This window comes from Ovis aries, chromosome 24, assembly GCF_016772045.2.
Source record: "Ovis aries strain OAR_USU_Benz2616 breed Rambouillet chromosome 24, ARS-UI_Ramb_v3.0, whole genome shotgun sequence".
NCBI lineage: Eukaryota > Metazoa > Chordata > Mammalia > Artiodactyla > Bovidae > Ovis > Ovis aries.
Window position 1 is genome coordinate 28296982 of NC_056077.1, and position 26687 is coordinate 28323668.

General features: G+C 44.7%; 1 long non-coding RNA gene across 1 annotated transcript; it reads right to left on the reverse strand.

Moving 5' to 3' along the window:
* Positions 1-26441, reverse strand: LOC105604743 (uncharacterized). Its single transcript, XR_001436670.4, has 3 exons — positions 26333-26441; positions 2772-2841; positions 1-250 (listed from the first exon to the last, which is right to left on the reverse strand). It is a non-coding gene; the product is annotated as an uncharacterized LOC105604743 (long non-coding RNA).
* Positions 26442-26687: the final 246 nt, after the last annotated feature.

A 26687-nucleotide genomic window follows, 5' to 3' on the forward strand; every position in this document is an offset into this window, starting at 1 on the left:
TGTATGACATCAAAAATTTGGAAAACACAAGAAAATGCAAAGAATTGCCCTTTTCTGGTATCCTAACACAGCTATGATCATTTTATTTATTTGATGTCATTGGGTATTAGTTGTGGCATGTGAGATCTTCCTTGAATAATGCAGTATCTTTTTCATTGCGGGGCGTAGACTCTCTGGTTGTGGCCTGAGGTCTCAGTAGCTTCTCCATGTGGGATCTTAGTTTCCTGACCGGAGATGGAACCTACATCCCCTGAATTTGCAAAAGTGTGAACGTGTTAGACACTCAGTCAGTCATGTCCGACTCTTTGCCACCCCATGGACTATAGCCCACCAGGCTCCTCTGTCCATGGAATTTCCCAGGCAAGAATACTGAGTGGGTTGCCATTCCCTTCTCCAGGGGATCTTCCCAACCCCAGGATTGAATCCAGGTCTCTTGCACTGCAGGTAGATTCTTTACAGTCTGAGCCACTAGGGAAGCCCAAGGCATATTCTTGATCACCAACCACCAGGGAAGTCCCATGTGTATCAATATTTTAAATTTCACATCTTTATCATTCTTGATAGTCTTGTATACATGCAGTCTTGAGAATCCTCTGAACAGCTTGCAACATCTTATTGGTTCCCTCGTTAATTTTTTCCATGATCCATTTTGATAAATGAGGAAATAAAAATTATGTTGTTTGTACACCGTTATTCAAGATTGGGGTCATATTGACTACATCAAATCAATGCTTGAGCAAATGTGAAATTAGAGCTTCTTTAGCATGGAACATCCTGGGTGTCATTTTAGAGAACATACTGTTTTAAAAAATAGTCTTTAATAAATAGTTGCTGTCATTCAGACCACTTGCTATTTAGGCCCTTTGACTTTTTTTTTTTGTCATTAGAAGGCACATAAATTAGGTTACTGTCATTCACAATGGATTTTAGATTGAATCTGCATGACTCCCCTCCAGAGTTGTTAGAAGTTTCAGAAGCCACTTAGCTCATGATTGAACCCAACCAGTACCCCCCAAAATCTCATCTCAGTGCTCTTTTGTTCTTCTATACTCCTCTTGGTCACTCTCATGAAGTGATAAGAACTTGCTTTGCCTTAAAAAAATATATTTATTTATTTATTTGGTTGCACTGAGTCTTAGCTGTGGCTCATGGGATCTTAGATCTTCGTTTCGGCATGTGGGATTTTTAGTTGTGGCATGCAAACCCTTAGTTGCTGCGTGTGGAGTCTAGTTTCTCAGCCGGGGACAGAACCCAGGCCTCCTGCACTGGGAGCGTGGAGTCTTAGCCACTGGACCACCAGGGACCTCCCTTGCTTTGCTTTTTTAATAGCAGCTTTGTTGAGTCGTAATTCATACACTATCCAATTCAGTTATTTAAAGTGTACAATTTGGTGGTTTTTAGAATACTGAGTTGTGCCCCCATCACCACAATCAGTTTTATGACCTTTTCATTGCCCTGTAAAGAAGCCAGGACTTCCCCAGAAGCTCAGCTGGTAAAGAATCTGCCTGCAACGCAGGAGACCCTGGTTTGATTCCTGGGTCGGGAAGATCCCCTGGAGAAAGGGTAGGCTACCCATTCCAGTATTCTTGGGCTTCCCTGTTGGCTTAGCTGGTAAAGAATCCGCCTGCAATGCAGGAGACCTGGGTTTGATCCCTGGGTTGGGAAGATCAGATCCCCTGGGGAAGGGAAAGGCTACTGACTCCAGTATTCTTGCCTGGAAAATTCCATGGCCTATTCCATGTGGTCACAAAGAGGACACAACTGAGTAACTTAAAATAAGAACAAAATAAAGACGCTCACACCCCTTAGCCATTGCCTCCTGTTTATTTCCCCCACTCCTCTGTTAGGCAACCACGAACTTACTTTTTGTCTGTAAATAAATTAGCTTAATCTGGACATTTCAAATAAACTGTGAAATATGTGGTTATTTGTAATTTGCTTAGCATAATGTTTTCAGTGTTCTTCCATGTTGTAGCAAGTATCAGTATTTTATTCCTTTTATGGCTGAATAATATTTCATTGGATTGCTATAAGTTTGTTTATTTATTCATCAGTTGATGGGCATTTGGTTTATTTATACCTTTTGTCTATTGTGAAAAATGCTGCTATGAACGTTAATGTATGAGTTTTTGTGTAGACATATGTTTTCATTGTTCTTGGGTGTACACCTAGCGGTGGAACCGTTTCATCATCTGGTAACTATACATTTAACCTTTGGAAAAACTGCCAGACTGTTTTCCAGAGTGACTGCACCATTTTACATCTCTGCTAGCAATGTCCAAGGGTTCCACTTTCTCCACATCCTCACCAACATTTGTTATTTTTCAAAATTTTATTTATTTGTTTTAATTGGAGGACATTTGTTATTAATATTATCTATCTTGCTTATTCTATAATCCTAGAATTATAGGATTATAATCTATAATTATAGATTATATAGTGTGTGTGAAGTGATAAAAGATATTTCTTAATGCAAAAGGCCTGAAATGAAAGTCAGTGCTAAATCTGGTGACTGAAGTTAAGGAAAAGCTGAGGCATCTAATTGTTTTTAACCAGAAGGCTATTTCATTTGAAGGCTATTTGAAGGCTATTTCAAATCCTGTATGTATGGGAATCATTAAGAGTCTGAAAGGTAATTTAAATTTTTCAGCTGCACTTTACATTAAAGTAGTATTTGGGGATATGGGAAGGTCTCAGGACTAGACCTGTGAATACCTAGGTTAGGATAACAAATTTGCCTTGTCACAGAGACAGTATTCTAAAAATCTTACCGTGAACTATCACCTTGCTTCAGTGGCAGAGTCATCACTGGGCTGGCTGTTCATTTGTGCTTTAGTCTCCCTGCAGAGAAGAGTCAAACGAAGGTGAGATATTTTTATACTCTTCGCTTCCCCATCCAAGAAACCTCTGTGTTCTGTGTATGGTCTCCCCATCCTAAGAGGGTTCCTGATGGCTTTTATGTTGTGAAGCTGGGAAAAGGTGGAGTGCAAACAGGGCTCCCAGGTAAAATACAGAATTTATATTTCAGATAAATGACCAATGATTTTTTTAGTATAAGTCCATCCCCCTTCTGCTCCTGAAATTATTTGTTGTTTCTCTGACACACAAATTTAACTGAGCACCCTGTTACCCTCTCACCTGTGTAAGGCTTTTTTTTTTTTTTTTTAGCATCCTGTATCTGTGTTTTCTCAATTGGACAATCCTAAGTGGAGGGAACCCTGTTCCTCCCCCGCCCATAAGGTGTTTTTTTTTTTTTTTTAATCTTTTTTTGCTTTGCTGTGCAACACTTGGGATCTTAGTTCCCCAACCAGGGGTCGAACCCACACCTCCTGCATTGGAAACTTGGAGTCTTAACCACTGGACCGTAAGGCTTTTGTTTGGGGGAGTACAGATCACTTCATCAATGCTGTACTGAGGATGGAGGAAGTGAAGCTGGGAAAACGGAGAGCTAGATTATTGGAGATGGCCTCTGGGGCTGGGTTCAGTGAGGGCCTGGGACCTATGTTTTATTGCCTTGTGGCTCCTGAGGAAGTCTAGCGCCCCCATGGAGCTGGTGGGAGTGGCTGTGGTGGAAACTGAACATAGAGTACGGTAACACACTGCCCAGACCCCCACCAAATAATCCTAAATTGCTCTGTCATGCAAGAGAGGGTGCAACATGGGGCAAACAGGATTTATCTGATGCATTTAAAGTGCATAGGTTGGGACTTCCCTGGTGGTACAGCCGATAAGAATCCACCTGCCGATGCAAGGGACACAGGTTCAATCCCGGGCCCAGGAAGACTCCGTGTGCCACAGAGCAGCAGAACACCTACTGAGCCCAACTCTAGCCTGGGCTCTACCATGCTTTGTAGCAAGAGAAGCCACCGTAATGAGAAGCCCTCGCACTGCAGCTAAGATCCAGCACAGCCAGAAATAAAAAACAATTGTTTTAAAAAGAACATTAAAAAAAAAAAAAGTGTGTAGGTCAGTGACAGGCACAAAGTGTGTGCTCTTTAAGTGCTAGCTGCTGTTTAGAATGAATGGAGAAGGGTGGTGTTTCTTGAATTTCCATAGCATTCATCAGAATTATACTCACTGTACTCTATCTTTTTTTTCATTGTACTTCTATCAGAGAAGTTTTCTTAGGTCTCTCCTTTTCTGAGCGTCCTTAGATTTTACTCTCGTGGACCATATCTACTGTGGCAGCAGGCATAGCGTCACACAATCCCTAGAGTATAAATTTCACTGTCCAAAATCCAGAAAAATATACACTACTTGGCCATCAGAGGAATATCAGAGTACCATCCAAAGATGATTTCAGCCCACTTTTTTCCACTATTTTTGTCTCCACAGTGCAACATGTGCCCCCTGTACCACGGGACTGCCAGGGAAGTCCTAGTTCACTTTTAAAATTATTTATTTCTTTATCTTTGACTGCTCTGGGTCTTTGTTGCCATGTGAGGTCTTTCCCTAGTTGCGATGCGTGGGGCCTCTCATTGTGGGGGCTTCTCTTATTGCACACACAGGCTCTAGGGTGTATGGACGTCAGGATCTGTGGAGCATGGGCTTGGTTGCCCTGCAGCACGTGGAATCTACCCAGACCAGAGATCAAACCTGTGTCCCCTACGTTGGGAGGTAGATTCTCAACCCCTGGACCACCAGGGAAGTCCCCACATTTTTAAAGCATTGCCTGTTGTTGTCAAGTTGCTAAGTTGTGTCCAACTCTTTGGGACCCCATGAACTGTAGCTTGCCAGGCTCCTCTGTCCATAGGATTTCCCAGGTAAGAATACTGAAGTGAGTTGCTATTTCCTTCTCCAGGGAATCTTCTCAACCCATGGATCGAACCTGCGTCTCCTGCTTGGCAGGCAGATTGTTTTACCACTGAGCCACCAGGGAAGCCCAAAGTATTGTTTAGTACAATATTTAAGTAGAACTCAGCTATTTGGAGAGTCTGTTGGAGGTTTCTGGTAAAAGAATATGACCCATGTCTCTCAGATGATTCAACCTAATCACTAAATGATTACTAATTTAAGTCCTTTCTATACCTTTTGGTATATGAGTGATTTTGAACATGACAGACTCTTAGGGTAGAGGGTGAAGAGTGAAGACTGAAAGCTTGTTCTTTGCCATAAATGAGCCTGCCGGACAGTGTCCTGGAGGACACTTGGCCTCGTTGAGTTATAGTTTCTCATTTGGGCTTAGAGTTTAGTGTCACTAAGGTTCTTTCCAGCATAGACAGAATGGTATCCAGTGACTTGGATTTTAGTCCTGGCTTTGCCATTTATTAGCTGTGTGACCTTGGGCAAATTATAAAACCTCTGACTTCTCACCTGTAAAACAGGGATAATCATACTTTGCAAGCTGTTCTGAGGACCAAATAAAATTATATGTGGGATAATACTTTCTAATAAACCATAATATAATTCACTAGTGCAGAAGTATCAATTTATTCTTTATTAAAAATTAAAAAAATTGGCAGTGCTGCATGGCTTGTAGAACCTTAATTCCCCAACCAGGGTCAACCCCATGCTCTTCACAATGAAAGTAGAGTCCTAGACACTAGACCAGCAGGGAATCCCATCAATATTTATTTTTAAGAGGATCTGGTAACAAAGGAAAACAAAATAAAGCACAATTTTGTGTTCTCAGCTTCTTGAAAATTTGCAAAAACAAGACAGTTGCACACGTGCTTGCTCTGCTGTGCTCAGTCATATCCAGCTCTTTGTGACCTCATGGACTGTTGCCCACCAGACTCCTCTGTCCATGGAATTTTCCTGGCAAGAATACTGGAGAGGGTTGCCGTTTCCTTCCCCAGGGGATCTTCCCGACCCAGGGATTGAACCATGTCTCTTGTGTCATCTGCACTGGCAGGCAGTTTCTTTACCACTGCACCATCTGGGAAGCCCCTAAATGTGCTTGCTGCTGCTAAGTTTCTGCTAAGTTACTTCAGTCGTGTCCGACTCTATGTGACCCCATAGAAGGCAGCCCACCAGGCTCCTCCATCCCTGGGATTCTCCAGGCAAGAATACTGGAGTGGGGTGCCACTTCCTTCTCCAATAAATGTGCTTACTGGGCCTTTATAGAAACAAGCACTTAGTTTGAAATACAGCAGTAATGGTTTGTTACTTATAGACCAGTGCATGCTGGGAATGCTTGGCCATAGTGAAGAGAGCCCATCAGCTCTGACACGGAGGAGCATGAAGCCAGCCCCAGGGAGCAGCTGGCTCATAGGTTACCCAAGACTCAGAACCCAGCACATCCAGTGGCCATGAAACACTGTGATCCTTGGGACTCAAAAAAGTCCCGCTTCTCCCTGGAGACAGTCCCTAAAGACTCTAATCATATGCATCCACAGTGTGTGGGGAAGAAAGGGGTAATTCCAGGTAAAGCGAAAATTCTGCTTCACCATTCCATGACCTGAATCATTTAGGCACGCATTGCATTGAAAGTCCCAACCCAAACGACTGACATTCTTGGTAATGCATTTTCTGCCAAGGAGAGTCTCTAGATATGTTCCATGGGATCTTAGTATTCTTTAGAAGCTTCAGGGGGGTTGGGGTTGGGGGTCAGGGGTCAGGATTCTTCAGGGTCATCTGACTTTGTATGTTTGGTATGATTATGTAATATTGTATCTGTTTGGGATATATAATTATTATAATCCATTGACTTTATTATGTGTTGTATATTATATGTATTAGATAATATTGTATAATCATTGATATATGATTGATAATTCATTGACTAATTAATTCAGCCTTTTGTGGAAGTCTACTGTGCGCTAGGCTTCGTGCCAGGAGCTATAAACACACAGTTAAGTAGGACTGGTCTTGACCTCAATTAATTCACAGTGTGGTAGAGGAGAAGGATATAAAGGCAAATACTGTACGTACAACTCAAGGCTTTAACTGAATAAATCTGGCTTCTGCCACTATTCTTTACTCTCTCTGATCTGTGAAATGGGATGAATAACATCTTCTCTGCAGTAGGCGCACAGTTGTCTACACAAAGCCTAGCTCCTGATGCGGCCTTGCACCCCTCCCCCACACAGAGCAGGACTCGGTGGAGGGGGGACAGCCACGCCCTCCCTCTGAGGCACAGGCTCTCTGTGGCCCTTTCAGGTTGCAAGGAAGAGCTTGAAGACTTCGAGACACCTTGTAAGGAATTCTAGTCTCCAGCCAACTACTTTGTTGTTCTTGGGGTCTTTATCTCTCTCTCTCTGCTTTCCATCATCAGCCTTCCTTGGGGTTTTGATTGGGTCCATTATTCACCATCCTATACGGAAGACCCACAGCTGGGGAAAACTCAAATGGATGGGAGAGGACCCACCATCCAATGTTACAGACCCACCTTCAGGTGCAGCTCTGGTCCAGTGAAGTCTGTCTAGGGTAGGCAGACTGATTTTTTTTTTTTTTTCCAAAGCCCAAAATGAACCGAAACTGCTGTTTTTTCTTTTTAAAAATATTTATTTATTTAGCTGCATCACGTCTTAGTTGCAGCACGTGGGATCTTCCTTTGCGGTGCCCACGCTCTCTAGCTGTGGCACATGGAGCCGGAGTGCATGGGCTCAGTACTTGCAGCCTGCAGGCTTAATTGCTCTGCAGCATGTGGGATCTTAGTCCCCGACCAAGGATCAAACATTCGTCCTCTGCATTGCAAGGTGGATTCTTAGCCACTGGACCACCAGGGAAGTCCCCAAAACTACAATAGGAACCAGTGTAGATGGCCTTTAAGCATCTGGCTTTAAGATGCTGACCTGAGAATGGGTCAGTCTATTGATTTGGGAGTACAATAGCTACCAGGAGTTGATCACATTCAACACAGACATACACAGGCCCTCATTTTACCCTCGCAACAGCCCAAGGAGGATGAGAATTGCTACAGTTAACTGATGGGATAACTGAGACCTACAGAGTTTAGTGAAGCTGGTCCAGTGCTAGAACCAGGATGTGATAAAGACTGAGGCTTGTCAGACTCACAAGCCCCTCTGATGTCCTGAGGACTTTCTCCTCCAGGACCTACTCTCAAACCTTTATCTGAAGTCAGTACCAGTACTGATTATCTTTCTCATTGCTTTCTGCTTTAATATCTTTTTTGTTTTTTAATCCTTAGGACACTCAGGGAACTGCTTATTTTGTCCCTTTCTTCTCCATAACTAATGGAGAGCCTACAGTCATCATTGTGGCCCTCTATATGAAGTGTGCAAGAATGGGTGGCCTGGATTTTGTGTATTAACTTCACTCCTGGTCTCCTTTTTACTTGCCCACTCTCATTTTCTCCTTTTATCATCGACCCACCCAACCTTAGGTGGTTGTATCTTGATATGTTTTGTTTTTTAATTTTCATTTTTTAAATTTTTAAAAATTCTTGATATATTGTGTATATCTTTGTAAGCCACCCTAAATCCTTTATTTATTTTTTAAAAATTGTTTATTTATTTATTTGTCCACACTGCACCTTAGTTGCGGCATGCAGGATCCAGTTCCCTGACCAGGGATTGAACCCAGGTCCCCTAGATTGGGAGCATGGACGCTTAGCCACTGGACTGTCAGGGAAGTCTTCCTAAAGCCATTCTGATTGGGCATAAACAAATAAATAACTCCTGCTGCTGCTGCTAAGTCACTTCAGTCGTGTCCGACACTGTGTGACCCCATAGACGGCAGCCCACCAGGCTCCCCCGTCCCTGGGATTCTCCAGGCAAGAGTACTGGAGTGGGGTGCCATTTCCTTCTCCGAAATAACTCCTAGTAGTACTCATTACATCGTGATGACCATTATGATCTTTTCCTTTGTACTTTTTTGAGCAACTGATTTCCATGACCATACCCTGAGTCACACCTCTGAGTAGGACTGCTCCTCCACCCCATGCTTGAACTGCAGTGTGAATCTGATTTTCTAGGTCCATCTTTCTCTCTGCTTCCTTAATCTCACCTACCCTTCAACCTCCTTGACACCTTCAACACCTTGGCCTGGCCCATTAGTCAAGACCCTGCTGGTCTCATGAGCCACCACTCTTTCTCTCCTTGGTATTCCTGAGGCCCCCCACTCTGGAGATGCCCATCCTTGGATTAGATCACCCACGTGCCCTCCTTTGGTGAGAAAACCACAGACGAGCCAGCCCTCCATCCTCTGTACTTTCTTGGCCTGAACCTCTCCTAGGTCCCTGCTCAGCCAGCGTTCCTGTTACTCTCATGACCTGTCTCAAAAAGGCCTCCATTCCCCTGCAGTGGGCATTTCCCAATTGGATTGTCTTATCCTTTTGGCCACAATGATTGGTTCAAGGATGAACATGAGACCAATGTGGTCCAGTGAGAAAGCTTGGCTCCTAGACTGGACTGTCTCTCCCTTGACAGCTTATATGAGGTTCAGCCGCTGCTTCTGAGGAGGCTGACTGACTGTGTGTAGGATGGGGGCGGTTGTCACTGTGAGGGTCCTGAGGATGAATGCAGCCATCACGGTGGACGGCAGAGTGGAGAAATGGAGAGAAAGGGCACTTTGAATCACGGGGCAGTCCTTGCTTCTTAGTTACTAGGCCAGTTCTTCTTCTTTTGATAAACTGAGTTTTTCATCATCACAACTGAACGACTCCTAGCTGAGGAATAACTCTCCAATTCCCACCTCAGCCCTGCTGCTGCTGCCGCTAAGTCACTTCAGTCGTGTCCAACTCTGTGCGACTCCATAGACGGCAGCCCACCAGGCTCCCCCGTCCCTGGGATTCTCCAGGCAAGAACACTGGAGTGGGTTGCCATTTCCTTCTCCAATGCATGAAAGTGAAAGGTGGAAGTGAAGTCGCTCAGTCGTGTCCAACTCTTAGCGACCCCATGGGCTGCAGCCTACCAGGCTCCTCCGTCCATAGGATTTTCCAGGCAACAGTACTGGAGTGGGGTGCCATTGCCTCAGCCCTAGTGGGTGCCTTTGTGTCCTATTTCATAAGATGGGAATGGCAACAGTTAACTTTTTTGCCTGTAGTCTAAAGAAAGGAAATTGATACTCTTTTATTCTGTTTAAGAATATAATCCTTCTGTTATCTAGTAGAACCTGCCCAATCCTTTCTTATTCAGTTTGATGAGCTCTACTCTATCCATCAGTAGGATGTGAGCCTTTGCTCATTGCTGTATCTCCAGTGCCTCAACAGCACCTGACAAGGAGCAGAAGCAATACATATTCCTTGAATGAATGAGTAACTGTATTAGTTTCCTATTGACAGTGTAAAGCAACACAGATTTACTGTTACAATTCTGGAGGGATATAAAGTTGGCAAACATGCAAACAACTTGGAAGCATCAAGGGTCCAGTGGAGGGTGGTACTCATCAACTTACAGTAGCCCCAACCTCTGTGGCTTGTGCGGTCTTTGTCATGTCCTTCTCAGACTGGCTCTGCAAACCTGAAAGGGCCAGCTTTCTTTTCCTTCCTCTCACCCTCCCTTTCTTCTTCCATCCCTTCTTTACTTGCCAGATGGAAATGATGTATCGTGAACCAGTTACTGAGACCCACATCCCACCCTTCATGGTCTGCTTTGCAAACGTGGAGATGGGTCCTTTAAGTGTTTCCTTTCGAGCTGATGCAATATTAAACATTGTCAGTAGAGGGCGATGGAGAGACATTGCAGGAAGAAGGGGCTTTTCTTCCTGGTTCAAGTGTCCTTACTGTTCAGGTGTACGATTTGGAGTCTGCAGTGGATGGTGGTTAGCAGCTCCCGGTGGCCAGCAGCTTGCTGCAGCACACCACTTAGGTGATTTTATAATGGAGAGCCTCTTGTTAGACATCTCTTCATTAACAGCTTACTCTAGAACCCTGAAGAGATTTCCAGCAAGTTCCAGGATGTGGATTTCTAGCACTCCCCACTACAACTCTTGCTGTCCAGTCGCTCAGTCGTGTCCAACTCTTTGTGACCGCATGGACTGCAGCACACCAGGCTTCTCTGTCCTCCACTATCTCCTGGAGTCTCTCCAAACTCATGTCCATTGAGTCTATGATGCCGTCCAAACATCTCATCCTCTGTCGCCCCCTTCTCCTCCTGCCCTCACTCTTTCCCAGCATCAGGGTCTTTTCCAGTGAGTCGGCTCTTCGCATCAGGTGGCCAAAGAATTGGAGCTTCAGATTCAGCATCAGTCCTTCCAATGAATATTCAAGGGTGATTTCCTTAAGGACTGACTGGTTTGATCTCCTTGCAGTCCAAGGGACTCTCAAGAGTCTTCTCTAGCACCACAACTCTGCCATCCACTTGTTCATGACTGTGCCCACCCAAGGTGGTCTGGATCTCAGCCCTGAAGGAAGGGGGGCCCTACCTTGGACAGTCTGTCTCAATTTGGGGAAAAATAGCTACTCCTTACATCTGCTATTCTTATATTCTTTAGAGTTCTTTTCTTACTAACTAGTCCTTGGTTGCTCAGGTCCTCTGTTAGAATAATTCTTTATTGAATTTCTGTGTGGTCCATGTCTCTTGATTGGACCCTGGCAGACACAGGACTGGTACCAAGAGTGGTACCAGGGGGACTTCCCTGGTGGTCCAGTGACTAAGACTCTGTGCTGCCAATGGAGAGGGCACGGGTTCAATCCCTGGTCAGGGAACTAGATCCCACATGCTGCAACTAAGATCCGGCGCAGCCAAAAAAAAAAAAGAGTGGTACCAGGAAATAGACCCACAAAGATGGGATTTGGGGACAAGTTCGGTCATGGCTTTGAGTGAAGCACTGGAACACCTTGTCAATGAACAATGGGATGCTGGTAATTTATCACATCAAGTGACATCACAATTAATCAAGCTATTTGTCGCTTATTGTGATGAAATGCTAACTGAAGTACACGGCCTTGGAGGCAGAGCAGCTGCTGCACTTGACAGGACAATAATGATGACTTTGAAGACCGCTGTGAGATGGATTCTTGAGTGTGCTCTTGAGCACTTACAGGGAGAAAAACCACAAGCTCAAGTCTTCAACTCTCAGCTGAAGTCATGGTTTAAGAATCTGAGATTTCCATGATAGCCCTGAAGGAATCTCTTCTTTCTTGTGTTCATAGGACTGATAGTGTTGAAAATCAAATGCAAAATTAAAGTATTTACATATCCAGGTTGTTTATAGTAGAGTTGAGTTCACAGTCTCACCGAGTTTCTCACGTGAAAGTTAGAGTATGAATTGCTGAAAACTGAGGTTCCAAAACCTGGAATGGGAACATATGTTTGGATCCAGATAAAAGTGACAGTTTCTTCTAGAAGCTGAAAAGTCAAAGGGGTGGATTATCCAGTTACTAATTTGTTGCTTCTCAGATCCAAATCCATTCTTCATTGCCTGCTCTGCGGAAGTGAAGATGCATCTTTTTTTCTGGCTGGGTCACATGACATGTGGATTGGAGAAGAGGGTGGCAGAGGATGAGATGGCTGGATGGCACTACCAATTCAATGGACATGAACTTGGGCAAACTCCGGGAGATGGTGAAGGACAGGGAAGCCTGGAATGCTGTAGTCCATGGGGTCATGAGGAGTCAGACACGACTTGGCATCTCAACAACAACAATAACAACACATGGCAAATGGGATCTTAGGTCCCAGGTCAGGAATGGTACCCGAACTCCGTGCAGTGGAAGTGCAGAGTCTTAACCACTGGACCGCCGAGGAAGTCCCAAGATGGGTCCTTCAAATATGTGTTCTGTCAGCTAGTGAGATGTCCGGCTTTGTCAGCACAGGTACTGCGGGCACACTGCAGCAGCAAGTTTTCCTTACTGCTTCTGATGCGCTCCTGTTGGCACTCTTGTGATCTTAGCCGCTTCTCCAGTGCCTAGCTCTCGCTTCATGGGTAATTTCTTTATCCTGGATGCTCGTTCCACTCACTGATTGAGGCTAGAAACCCGAGAGTCATCTGGATCTTGTTTCCCCCGCTGTCCCCCATACCGATCACCAGGTCAAGTGGATTCTGTCTGCCGGATATTTCTCATTCCCCCCATCCCCCTTCCCCACTCCCCTCTCCATGCCCACTCCCACTGCTTCCGTCAAGCCTTGCTTGGAGGGTTCGAATAACTCCTAGCCTATAGCCTCCGCCTATATTTTCACCTCTATTAACTCGTTCTCCACACTTCAGGCAGAGTGATTTTTACTAAAATAAAGTGATCCTGTCATTCCCCCGCTTAAATTCTTCAAGTGGGTTCCCATTGTTTCTAACAATGGTCTCCAAACTTTGTTTCTACAACACATCAGTGACACGTTTCTGAGCATTCAACCACGGTCTTTGTACCTTCAGTTACATACATATCCTACTCTGCTTAAAGTTATGAATATGGAGGAGGGAGAGATAAATTGGGAATTTGGGATTAGTAGATACACACTACCAGGTATGAAATAGATAAGCTATAAGGACCTACTGGAAACTATATTCAATATCTTGTAATAACCTATAATGGAAAGGAATCTCAAAATGCTGAATCACTTTGCCGTACACCTGAAATACTGTAAATCAACTATATTTCATAAAAAATTTTTAAATACATTCACTTTCATGCATTGGAGAAGGAAATGGCAACCCACTCCAGTGTTCTTGCCTGGAGAATCCCAGGGATGGGGGAGCCTGGTGGGCTGCCGTCTATGGGGTCGCACAGAGTCGGACATGACTGAAACGACTTAGCAGCAGCAGCAGCAGCAGTGGGTAATAAATTATAAATGTGATAAAATATATAAAGAAAGAAATGAAAATGTGCAAGGTAAAAATAAACAGAAGTTCTGGTGCTTTCTTCCCATATCACAATAGTTATTTTTGGAATCTCCTGGGGAGTATTTGCCCACTTTGAATACCACTTATTAATTGGACAAATTAACTGCTGAGTTTGGCATACCAAGCCTTCATGATGCCTTTTGTTTGTTTGTTTTAGATTCATTTTATTTATTTATTTATGGCTGTGCGGGGTCTTTGTCGCTGAACTTGGCCCTTCTCCAGTTTCCGTGAGTGGGAGCTCTCTCCAGTTGCAATGCATGAGCTTCTCATCGTGGTGGTTTCTCTTGTTCCGGAGCACAGGCTCTTGAGCAGAAGAGCTTTAGTAACTGTGGCACGTGTGCATGGGCTTTGCTGTCCCACAGCACATGGGAACTTCCCAACCCAGGGATCGAACCCATGTCTCTTTCGATGGCAGGTGGATTCTTTACCACTGAGCCACCAGGGAAGCCCCATGATGTCTTTTACTTGACATTAGAACTTGACTTAAAAGCTATCTCTCACCTGTGCCACCTTCTCTTTCCCAGTTGACTTTGGAGATTCCTGTCTGAGATCCCATAGTCCTTTTTTTCCATATCTTTACCATAGCGTTCTTTTTAGCGGCAGCTGCAGAATCTCCACCTCAGAAAACGCAGGGGCAGAAATTTGGTTCGGGGTAGTTGGGTTTGGAGGGTGCTGCAGCTCCCTGACGTGTCTCACTGTCAAATACACTCTTTTTGCTTGGATGGTATTGATTTATTTTTAACTGCATGGCATGGCTTGCAGGATCTTAGTTGCCCAACCAGGGATTGAACCCAGGCCAGCGGCAGTGGACTGGCCAAGTCCTGACCACTGGACTGCCAGGGAACTCCCATGTAGGGACATTTTTTGGTGTGACTTTAGTGGAGGTGTTGAAAATGATGAGGATACTGTACTGAAGACCCCCCCAGCACCCACCCGTTGGCACACCTGGGGGTTGGGGTGGGGCTGTTGGGGTCTGTTTACAGGGTAGTCATCAGGAAGAAAGAGCACCAAGGCACATACCTCAAGAGTGATGGGCCAGGGTCCTGGGAATAGTGGCTAAGTGTTGCTTTTCAGGCTATTTCATCATCCTCCAGCCCACAGCCCAGATGGAGAGGATGTTAGAGAGGCAGGTGGGGCCAGCCCCTGCGGTGTCTCGCAGGCCCTGGTATATGGTGGGACCCCACTGTAGAGTTTGCAGCCAGGGAATTATCTGGTCTGAACATGGTTCACACACACCACTCCCACTGTCTTATGGAAACAGGGTTTAGAGGGACACAAGGAAGTGGGGTCGGCTCTGCACATGGGTCCTTGTGGCAGCAGTGGAGCCTCAAGGCAGCCATGGGCCTGGCAGTCGTTGCTACTCTGGGCCCTCACGACGCTGGAAGACATGGTTATGAGCATGCCGCCTCACAGGAGGGTCCCAACGGGGTAGCCAAGAACACGCGCGACACACACCCTGGGCAACTCAGGCTCTCTCGAGATGGAGTTCCCAGAGAGAAGGTTGGGTAGGACCAGCACCAATGACTCTGGTGGTGGCCTCACTTTTCTTCTCTAGGCTAGTGTTAGCGAGGCTGGGGAAACACGGGTGGCACATTTATTGCCATTTGCTTTTGGTTTGATTTTGCTTTGTTTTAGCTGCCCCTCGCATCATGTGAGATCTCAGCTCCCCAACCAGGAATTGAGCGCTGGCAGTGGAAGCACAGAGTCCTAACCGCTGGATCGCCAGGGAATTCCCATATTGCCACTTCTTTTTCATCAGTCATTAAGAAAGATATTTGAAGTACCCAGAAATGATAAGCTTCCGGAGGGTTTTGAAACCACTCTTATGGGAAACACTAAAGAAGTACAAAGTATCATTATTAATGAAAGTGGACAAAAGTAACCATGAGTCAATAGTACTTTGTACTTGAACCATTTTCCAGCAAAGCATCTCAAAGGGCTGGCTATATCTGAACATCATACCCTTTCACATAGATCTGTGATGACGACTTCTGTTAAGACCTATATATGACCCTTGTCAGGGTGAGATCACCGGCTATTTCCCAAATCAGAGAGATATTGGATAACAGCCTTGGTCAGGATATGAGTATTGCATTTGGCTTGTCATAATAAGTTCCTGGCCCAGACAGGTGGACTATTGCAGAAATGTGTGTGTGTGAACACTCAGTGGGGGTGGGTTAAACTCGATAAAACCAGGAAGAGGCAGGCTGCTAGAAGGGACGTTGACTTTGACATTGAGGCAAAGTTCGAACGCTGCCCTTCCTAGTATGTGACTCTAAAAAATTAACAAATACCCATGAGCCTCAGTTTCCTCTTTTGAAAAATGAAAATGATAATTCATCCCGTGATCAGTTATATGTGGATTAGATGAGTCAATATGAGCAAAGTACTTAGTACATAATAAGGGCTGAATAAATATTTCCTGTAGCTCATTCTTAATGACTACTTAACTTAAAATTTTTTTAGAATGACTATTGTTCTTGAAAAAATTATTTGTGATTATATAAAATTTAAGTCCTAGGGAATTCCCCGGAAGTCCAGTGACTAGGACTCCACGTTTTCACTGCTGAGGGCCTGGGTTCAATCCTTGGTCTGCAAGATTCTGCAAGCCTTGTGGCCCAGCAAAAAAAAAGAAAAAAAAATCAAAACAAATACAAAAGCACAAAGAAGAAAGTAACAAATCATGAAATTTCCTACCACCAAGAAATAACTGTTTTTAACACTAGGTTATAATCATTTCATACCTCTTTCTGGGCAAATAGGTAGTTTACTAGGTAGTTAGATGAGTGAGTGGATGAAAAATAACTTACAGGGGCTTCTCTGGTGGCTCAGCGATTAAGAATCCACCGCCAATGCAGAAGACGTGAGTTAGATTCCTGATCCAGGAGGATCCCACATGCCGAGGAGCAACTAAGCTCCTGCGTTACAGTGATTGAGTCTGTGCCCTAGAGCCTGGGGATCGAAACTGCTGAGTTCATGTGCCATAGCCATGGAAGCCCACGCGCCGAGAGTCAGTGCTCTGTAGTAAGAGAAGCTCGTGCACCGCGACTGGGGTAGCCCACACAGCAAGAGAGACCAGGCACAAACAGAAATAAATGAACACAAGCAAATAAAAGGATTTTGAAAACAGCTTTACATATTTGTACTTTGGTTCAAATGAAACTGTGAACTTTAATTTTGCTTACTGTAACAGAGCTAAAGGAAGACGAAAGGATTTTCTGAACTTCAGGTAAATGCTTATGTACTAATTAATGTTATTGGTTTCTTTGAGATTCACTCAGCTTATGAATAAAAGATAATTATAAAATACAATGATTCTTTTTAAATGACAGTTTCTGTTTAGCTCATATCTGTTTCCTGAATTGGTGCATGTTTGAGAGTTGCTGCTTAATGCTTTTATACTTGGGATCACATCCTTTTGGATGGAATATTGTTCTTTTTTTTTTAAACAAGAAGTTTATTTGACCAACAAAATGCTTGACTTGAAGGGAAAATTATTTCAGATTAATTTCTATGAGAGTAATTTATCCCTACTTAAAGACAGGATTCAACCCCTGGATCAGGAAGATCCCCTGGAGAAGGAAATGGCAACCTAATCCAGTGTTTTTGCCTGGGAAATCCCATGGACAGAGAAGCCTGGGCGGGCTACAGTCCATGGGGTCCCAAAGAATCTGACACAACTTAGCAACTAAAATAACAACAAAGGCAGATTGCCCTACATGTAATAGCTTCATATAAAAATGTTACAAAATTCCTTGGTTTTACAATGATAAATGAAAAAACTCAAATTCTCCAATTAAACAAGGTATTCAAGGATTTTTATGTTGTTCTTTTTTTGTTAAACAGTGAGAATGAAATAACTTCCCAGAATATAAAGATTAAAAAGAGCTGAATGAGCATGCCAGTAATGGAGAACAGCAAATATTTTCACAAATGCCATATTTTCCTCCTGGAAGGAATATTCTTTATTGAAATAAAAAAAATTTAATTGGAGTATAATTGCTTTACAATTTTGTGTTAGTTTCTGCTGTACAGTGTGAATCAGCTGTACATATACATATATCCCCTCCCTCTTGAGCCGCTCTCCCACCTCCTCCGATCCCTCCCCTCTAGGTCATCAGAGAGCACCGAGCTGAGGTCACTGTGATATACAGCAGCTCCCCACTAGCGATCTATATTACACGAGGCATTGTGTATATGTCAATGTTGCTGCTGTGCTTTGCTCAGTCGTATCTGACTCTTTTCAACCCCGTGAACTGCAGCCTGCCCAGGCTCCTCTGTCCATGGTATTTTCCAGGCAAGAATACTGGAGTGGGTTGCCACTTCCTACTCCAGAGGATCTTCCCGACCCAGGGATCGAATCCATGTCTCTGATATCACCAGCATTGGCAGGTGATATGTATATATATATATTTTTAACCACTGCGCCACCTGGGAAGCCCATTTATATCAATGTTACTCTCTCAATTCATCCCATGCTCTTCTTCCCCCCCAGCTCCCCCCACTGCATCCAAAAGTCTGTTCTCTGTCAGAATATTCTCCCCCCCCCCTTTTTTAATTAATTACTTTTGGCCGTGCTGGCTTTCACTGCTGTGTGAGGGCTTCCTCTAGCTGTGGCGAGCGGGGACTATTCTCTAGCTGCAGTGTGCAGGCTTCTCAGTGCAGCAGCATTTCTTGTTGCAGAGCATAGGCTCAGTAGCTGTGGTGCCCAGGCTTAATTGCTCTGGGTCATGTGGGATCTTCCTGGACCAGGGATCAATGGAACCTGTGTCCCCTTCATTGGCAGGTGGATTCTTAATCACTGGGCCACCAGCGAAGTCCCCTGAATAGTCTTGACTCATTTCCCCCCCTCTTTGGCCCTTCCTTTGAGCTGGTGGAAGCTATGGAAAGTTCTGAGGCTAGCTAAAGTTTCTTCTCATATGTAGGGTACACTTTTCTGCCTGAAGGCCTGTAGAATGCTCTCTCTTGCCTTGAAGTTTAATAGCTTAGCCAGGATCGGCTCCAGGCCAGTTGCTCTATTCATTTTTCGAGGTATGTGGTGTGCCCTTTGACTGCTGATTACCTCCTCCTGAATCTCTGCATGCTTTTCCTGCCTCATTTTTTTTTTTTTTTTTAGATTCTCTGCCTCTGAGTCATCCGTTACAACCAAGGGTTGGATTGTCTCTTTCTAACTTCCACAATTATGAACTTTTTCCCAGGTGCTTTCATCTGTTTCTGTTCTTCTCTGCATTCACTATGATTATCTGAAGCATTTCCTCTGTTAACAATTCTGATTTTTGATCATGCTGGCTCTCTAGATTTTCAGGGTGGTGTTTTGGTCTTCTCTTCACTTCCTGAGTTCTGTAATTTCCCTTCCATCTCATTCTGGGTGTCATTTTCTTGCGGTTGTGCTCTTATTTCATGATTCATCTATAAAGCACTTGTAGGAGCATTTTCTTCTAAGTGTGGGATGCATTTTCTTTCATATGGGTTTCTAAATGCTGTAACATCTCTAGGACTGGTGCTTCTCCCTTCTTTGCCTACATCCTCTGACTAGGGGATCTCTTCTGTCTTATAATCAAATGTCATGTAGATGCTAATGACTGGCAAACTTACACATTTAGCCCACACCTATTTCTCTGAGTGAATTTTTAAAATTAATTAATTACTTTATCTTTGGCTGTGCTGGGCCTTTGATACAGGACACTGGATCTTTGTTGCTGCCTGCCAGTTTTCTCTAGTTGCTTCGAGTAAAGGCTACTCTCTAGTTGCGGTGGGCAGGCTTCTCATTGCGGTGGCTTCTCTTCTTGCAGAGCGTGGGCTCTAGGGGGCTTGGGCTTCAGTAGTTGCAGTGCCTGGGCTCAGTAGTTGTGGTGTCCGGACTTTGTTGCCCTGTGGCATGTGGGATATTACTTTTCAGACCAGGGATCGAACCCATGTCCCCTGCATTGGCAGGAGGTTTCTTCACCACTGGACCACCACGGAAGTGCCTACACCTATCTGTTGAACTCAGATTAAACTTCAGCTGATTTCTTGACAGCGTCACATCTCATATGTATCTCAGAATCCAAGTGTCTTATACGAATCTGTTAGTTTTTATCTCCTACCTCCCAGTTTTCCTCCCTCGGTTAAACGGCACCAACATTCACCCCACTGCTCTAGCCGAAGGCTTAACAGACATCCTTCTCCTCATGGCCCACAACCAGTCCACGACCAAATCCTCTTACATCCACCTCTTCAGTGTTCCCCAGAGTTTCGCACCTGTTTCACCTCCACCCCATTTTTACCTCTTGTCTGGATACTCCACTGACTCCTAACTGGCCTCTCTTCTTCCACTGTTGCCCCCTCAGGGATTTGTTCTCCACTTAGGAACGAGGATGGGGTGGTTTAAAACCTGTCTGCAAATTCTTTGATGTATCTGTCATCAAGAGGTGGAATCCAGTTCCCCTTTGCTTGAATATGGACTTAGTTACCTGCTTCTAAGAATAGAATACCAAATACCTATGCCTTCACAGGCTAGGTCATAAAAGTATGATAAGGTGTCCACCCGCCTCTCTCTCCTGGGATGGTTGCTCTTGGGACCCATTCTCCATCCCTTAAGTGAGTCCAAGGCACGTGGAGAGGTTATGTGTGGGTGTTGCGCTGGACAGCGACAGGGGAGGTTCCAACCAAGAGATCTCTGAGCAAGGAAACACTGAGATCACCCCAGCCCAGCCGTTGTTTAAAGGCAACCATGGTACAGCAGAAACTAACGCAACAGTATAAAGCAATTACACTCTAATGAAAAGAAAAACGACAACCACATAAGAGAGCTTGAGCAAGAACCACACGGCTAAGTGCAGTCAGCTCCCAGAATGGTGAGAATGATACTGTGTGTCAATTATCTCACATCCCTAAACTTGGAATGATCTGTTACACAGCAATAAATAACTGATACACCAAGTGACTTTCAAATATAAATAATATTGTGTGACTTCCCCGCTTGACAGCATTCACTGTTTTAGAATTGAGTTTACTTTTTATTTTATTTTATTTTTTGCCTCATTGCATGGCTTGCAAGATCTTAGTTCCCTGAGTAGGGATTGAACCCATGTCCTCAACAGTGAAAACCCAGAGTCCTAACCAAAGGACCACCAGGGAATTTCCTAGAATTGAGTTTAATGTAAAATCAAAACCAAATCCTAGCATGATCTGGCCCCGTCTTGCCATCTCTCTTCCCTCTTATTCATTGTGCTCCAGCCCTGTAAACACCAAGTGCGTTCTCTCCTCAGGACCTTTACACCTGCTCTTCTCTGCATGAAATAGACTTCTCATACCTCTTGCCATGGCTGGATCCTTCTCATCCTCCAGACCTCAGTTCAAGCATCACCTCTGCAGAGGATTTCTCTCTCACCCATCCTCCTTTTGGTCACAGCACCTTGCTTAGTGAAGTCGCTCAGTCGTGTCCGACTCTTTGTGACCCCATGGACTGTAGCCTGTCAGGCTCCTCTGGGTCCATGGGATTTTCCAGACAAGATTACTGGAGTGGATTGCCATTTCCTTCTCCTGAAAGATGATGCTGTGAAAGTGCTGCATTCAATATGCCAGCAAATTTGGAAAACTCAGCAGTGGCCACAGGACTGGAAAAGGTCAGTTTTCATTCCAATTCCAAAGAAAGGCAATGCAAAAGAATGCTCAAACTACCACACAATTGCACTCATCTCACATGCTAGTAAAGTAATGCTCAAAATTCTCCAAGCCAGGCTTCAGCAATACATGAACCGTGAACTCCCTGATGTTCAAGCTGGTTTTAGAAAAGGCAGAGGAACCAGAGATCAAATTGCCAACACCCGCTGGATCATGGAAAAAGCAAGAGAGTTCCAGAAAAACATCTATTTCTGCTTTATTGACTATGCCAAAGCTTTTGACTGTGTGGATCACAATAAACTGTGGAAAATTCTTCAAGAGATGGGAATACAGACCACCTGACCTGCCTCTTGAAAAATCTGTATGCAGGTCAGGAAGCAACAGTTAGAACTGGACATGGAACAACAGACTGGTTCCAAATAGGAAAAGGAGTACATCAAGGCTGTATATTGTCACCCTGCTTATTTAACTTCTATGTAGAGTACATCATGAGAAACGCTGGGCTGGAAGAAACACAAGCTGGAATCAAGATTGCCAGGAGAAATATCAATAACCTCAGATATGCAGATGACACCACCCTTATGGCAGAAAGTGAAGAGGAACTAAAAAGCGTCTTGATGAAAGTGAAAAAGGAGAGTGAAAAAGTTGGCTTTAAGGTCAACATTCAGAAAATGAAGATCATGGCATCCGGTCCCGTCACTTCATGGGAAATAGATGGGGAAACAGTAGAAACACTGTCAGACTTTTTTTGGGGGGGCTCCAAAATCACTGCAGATGGTGACTGCAGCCATGAAATTAAAAGACTCTTACTCCTTGGAAGAAATGTTATGACCAACCTAGATAGTATATTCAAAAGCAGAGACATTACTTTGCCAACAAAGGTCTGTCTAGTCAAGGCTATGGTTTTTCCAGTGGTCGTGTATGGATGTGAGAGTTGGACTGTGAAGAAGGCTGAGCGCCGAAGAATTGATGCTTTTGAACTGTGGTGTTGGAGAAGACTCTTGAGAGTCCCTTGGACTGCAAGGAGATCCAACCAGTCCATTCTGAAGGAGATCAACCCTGGGATTTCTTTGGAAGGAATGATGCTAAAGCTGAAGCTCCAGTACTTTGGCCACCTCATGGGAAGAGTTGACTCATTGGAAAAGACTCTGATGCTGGGAGGGATTGGGGGCAGGAGGAGAAGGGAATGACCGAGAATGAGATGGCTGGATGGCATCACTGACTCGGTGGATGTGAGTCTGAGTGAACTCTGGGAGATGGTGATGGACAGGGGGGCCTGGCGTGCTGCGATTCATGGGGTCGCAAAGAGTCGGACACGACTGAGCGACTGAACTGAACTGAACTGAACCGAACTGAACCTTGCTTAGTTCCCTCAGCAGATGCCACACTCAAAAATTAGCTCATTATTTGTTTATTTTAAAAAATTGTGTTTTCTCCCTCCCCTCCATTAGAACATAAGCAACGTATAACAGGGGTCTCATCTTGTTCATTCTCAGAACCTAGTAGAGTAATTGACACATAGTAGGTATGCAATAAAGGTATTCATCTTTAGAATGAATATCAAGGGAGGGAGATTTTGTGACTTACTTCCTTTATGTGGAAATCCAAGCAAAGTGTTGAAACGTTCCCTCTCATGGCATTTCCTAGTATTGAGTCTGGACTAATTAAAAGAGAATAATCTGTTTTTTGCTGTCGTCACTTTTTGATTGATTGATTCATTCATTAAGCACAAGATTCCTTCTCTCAGAAGGAGAAGGTAAACAAATCATTAGTATTAAAGATATAATGTTAGGATGTGATTCATCTATGAAGAAAAATGAAGCAGGGCAAGGGGCTAGAGTGTCACTATTTAGGGGGACTGTTTTACTTTATATATTTATTTTAAAAATTCTCAAGTTGTATTTTAAAAAATATTAATTTATTTGGCTCTGCTGGGTCTTAGTTGCACAATGTGGGATATGTTAGTTGTGGCATGCCGAATCATAGTTCCCCGACCAGTGATCGAACCTGCACCGTTAGCTTTGGCAATGCAGAATCTTAACCACTGGACCACCAGGTAAATCCCCTAAGCTCTGTCTTTTAATCAAAGATGGAACTCTTTACCAAATGGCTACATTTAGACACTTCCTAGTGTTATCTTGTGTTGCCTTTTAAATGACTCAGATATGGTTTCTGTGTGTCTAAATGATTAAGAATTCCAAGCACAATATGATCCAAAAGAGGACACAGTTTTACCCCAAACACATTGAGTTGTATGTGTTAAATATATACAGCTGTCTATATGTCAATCATACCTCAATGAAGTGGATAGGGGGAATACAACTTTAAAGAAAATGAAACATGTTGGCATTTTTCTTAAACTTGAATTGTTACTAACTTACTTCAATCTCATTGGGCCAGAATGAAAATGATCGTTTGTAACTCATTGGATGTTGTTAGACCCCAAAGCTCTTGCTAATGTGTTTCATTCTATCTCCAAGTGGAAAATCATTTTCCATTTCCACTTTAAGTTGCTCCCTGACATACTTAGTAAAGCTTCATTCTGGTTCACCAGAACAAAGGCATCCCGGGTTGCCCTGGAGTGAATGCTTTCATTGTCTGACTTTATTGTGTCCTATTTCCAAGGGGAAAATTCCAGAGGTGGTGAGGGAGCAGATTGTACAAGCTCATAGCTTTCCTCCCTAGCTAAATACTTGAGGAACAAGCATGGATTGAGGGATATGAGAGATAAGCCAAGAGAAGGCTTGGAATCCCTTCTGGTGCTAATAGAGAAGTGGAGTGACTAAGACTCTGAGCTCCCAATGCAGGGCGGGGGGTGGGGTGAGGGGGCTCAGGGCAGGTTCCATCCCTGGTCAGGGAACTGGATCCCATACACTACAACTAAAGAACGTGCTTGCTGCAACTAAGACTCAGTGCAGCCAAATTGGGGGGGTGGGGGAGGAAAGGCTTGGAGGGGAGAGCAGTGAAGCCAGGGCTTGCACCTGCCCCTAACTTTCTGGAGGATTTCCCTAGTTCTCCCTCAAGCCCTCCTTCTTTCTCTAACCTCCTTTCCCATCCTTCTCTTTCCACTTTTTTGGTATTCTGGGAACTGTAGGGAATAGATATTAATCTTATTTCCGTGGGCAATATTTTAATGGAGGAGAGTCCAATAAACACTATTTCTGATTTAAAAAAAAAACAAAAACCTGTTCATCTCTTGAAAGGACCCCCTCTTCACCCTCCACTTTCTCCTTTCCTGATCTCTAGCCCCAGATTTCACTGGACCCCTCTAGATACAACTGGCTTCCTTTGACTCTTTGTTCTTTTCAATGTGTTGTCTTGCATCTCAGTGCTTTTGTTTTTTAATTTTGCATCTAGAGGTAAAGGTTAGGTTTCATTTGAGCTGAGAGAAAATGTATAGAGAAGCAGACAAATTATTTCAACCTTCAAGTAGCATTAATGTTGAAGATCTTTCTCATGTGTTCCTTGCCTGTTGGCTAGTGAATTCTTTTACAGATTTGTAGCATTTTGTTTGTTTGTTTAAATAAGTGGTATTTATGAACTTCCCTGGTGGCTCAGATGGTAAAGAATCTGCCCACGATGTAGGAGACTGGAGTTCGATCGCTGGGTTAGGAAGATCCCCTGGAGAAGGGAATGGCACCCCACTCCAGTATTCTTGCCTGGAGAATCCCATGGACAGAAGACCCTGGCAGGCTACAGTCCATGGGGTTGCAAAGAATTGGACACAACTGAGCCACTAACACTGGGGGCTTACTGGTTAAGAATCCACCTTGCAATGCAGGGGCACAGGTTCAGCCCTTGGTCTGGGAAGATCCCGCATGCCTCTGGGTGACTAAGGGGGTGTTCCACAGCTACTGAGTCTGTGCTCTAGAGCCCACAGCCGCAACTACTTAAGCCCGCCTGCCTGAGAGCCCGTGCTATGCAGCAAGAGAAACCACTGCAAGAAGAAGCCTGTGCACCGCAACGAACAGCAGCCCCGGCTTGCGAAACTAGAGAAAGCCCACTCACAGCAGTGAAGACCCAACATGGCCAAAGATAAATAAATTAAACAAATAAAAAACATTTCAAATAGTGGTACTTCTCTCATAGTCCAGTGGCTAAGACTCTGCTCTCTCCATGCAGGGGACCTGGGTTCAGTTCCTGGTCAGGGAACTAACTAGATCCCACATGCTGCAGCTGAGACCTGGTGCAGCCAAAAAAAAAAAAAAATATATATATATATATATATGTATGTATATGTATATATATATATACACATAGGTATTTATTTATTTTTGGCCATACCACGTGGCATGAGGAATCTTAGTTCCCTGACCAGGGATTGAACTCATACCCCCAGAAGTGGAAGCTCAGAGTATTAATCACTGGAACACCAGGGAAGTCCCCCAGAGTAGCAGCATTTGGATATTCTCTTTTACTTCAAGAAGAAAGTAACCTTTGCCCCCTCCTTTTTTTTTAAGGGAAGGAGCTCTTTTCAGATCGAAGTGCAAGGAAAAACACAGGTTGACACTAGGTGACACAAGTCCCTGCAGGAGAAGAGGGGTGGGCACGGGGTCCCTCCCATGTGGGGAGTCGTGCTCCGTGCAGAAAGCGGGCAGGCGGAGCACAGGCCCTGCCCCAGGGAGGCGACGGACCGAGTCTTGCCCGCTCTTGGCTTTGGCCTCTCCCTGGGGGCTCTTCCTGGTCCGCAGCTGTCCGCACCGACCCTCGGACAGATCTGGACGAACGTTGTCCTCTTTCACTCCTGTCCCGTGTGCCAACACTGTGTGGGGCTGAGGCTGACCTTGGCTTCACCCTGGGGTTGGAAGGCACTGTGGAGGCCCCCACTTTGCACGGCCACCCTCCCCGAGCACTCAGTCAGGACTGGCAGGTGCCTCCTGGGTCAGACCCCCAGGGACCTGCGGGCTGTGGTGTTGGGCAATCATTCTGGATGCCCTGGTCCCCGCTGCCCACTCCAGCCCTCAGAGGGACCAAGACAGGGCCTCATAGTCCCTGAGGCTGGCCTGTCCATTTCTGCCCCTCCTTGAGGAGCCTGGTCTCTACTCACCCAACTGGGAACAGCAAAGGTGTTTTCTGGCCTCAGGAGGGAGTTGGGAGCGGGCCAAACCATCACAGCCTTTGGCCTCAGTGGCAAACAGAGTGGAGAGTCTCTTGGTTGAGGAGCTGGCACTGCTCAAGGGTTTGCATAAGCAGGAAGTTGAGAAATCCTGCTTGCTGGGGGGAGTGTGGGAGGCAAAGGGGACTGACTATCCCTTTAGGAGGAGACAGTCTCCCATAGGTGACCTCTCGTGGAACAACTGACCTAAGTCCTCCTCTTCTCTGTCCACTTGGTGAATTAATTAGGCTCTTTGGAACTTGATTTCCTCATCTTTGAAATTAGGGATAAGACCACAAGTTCCCCG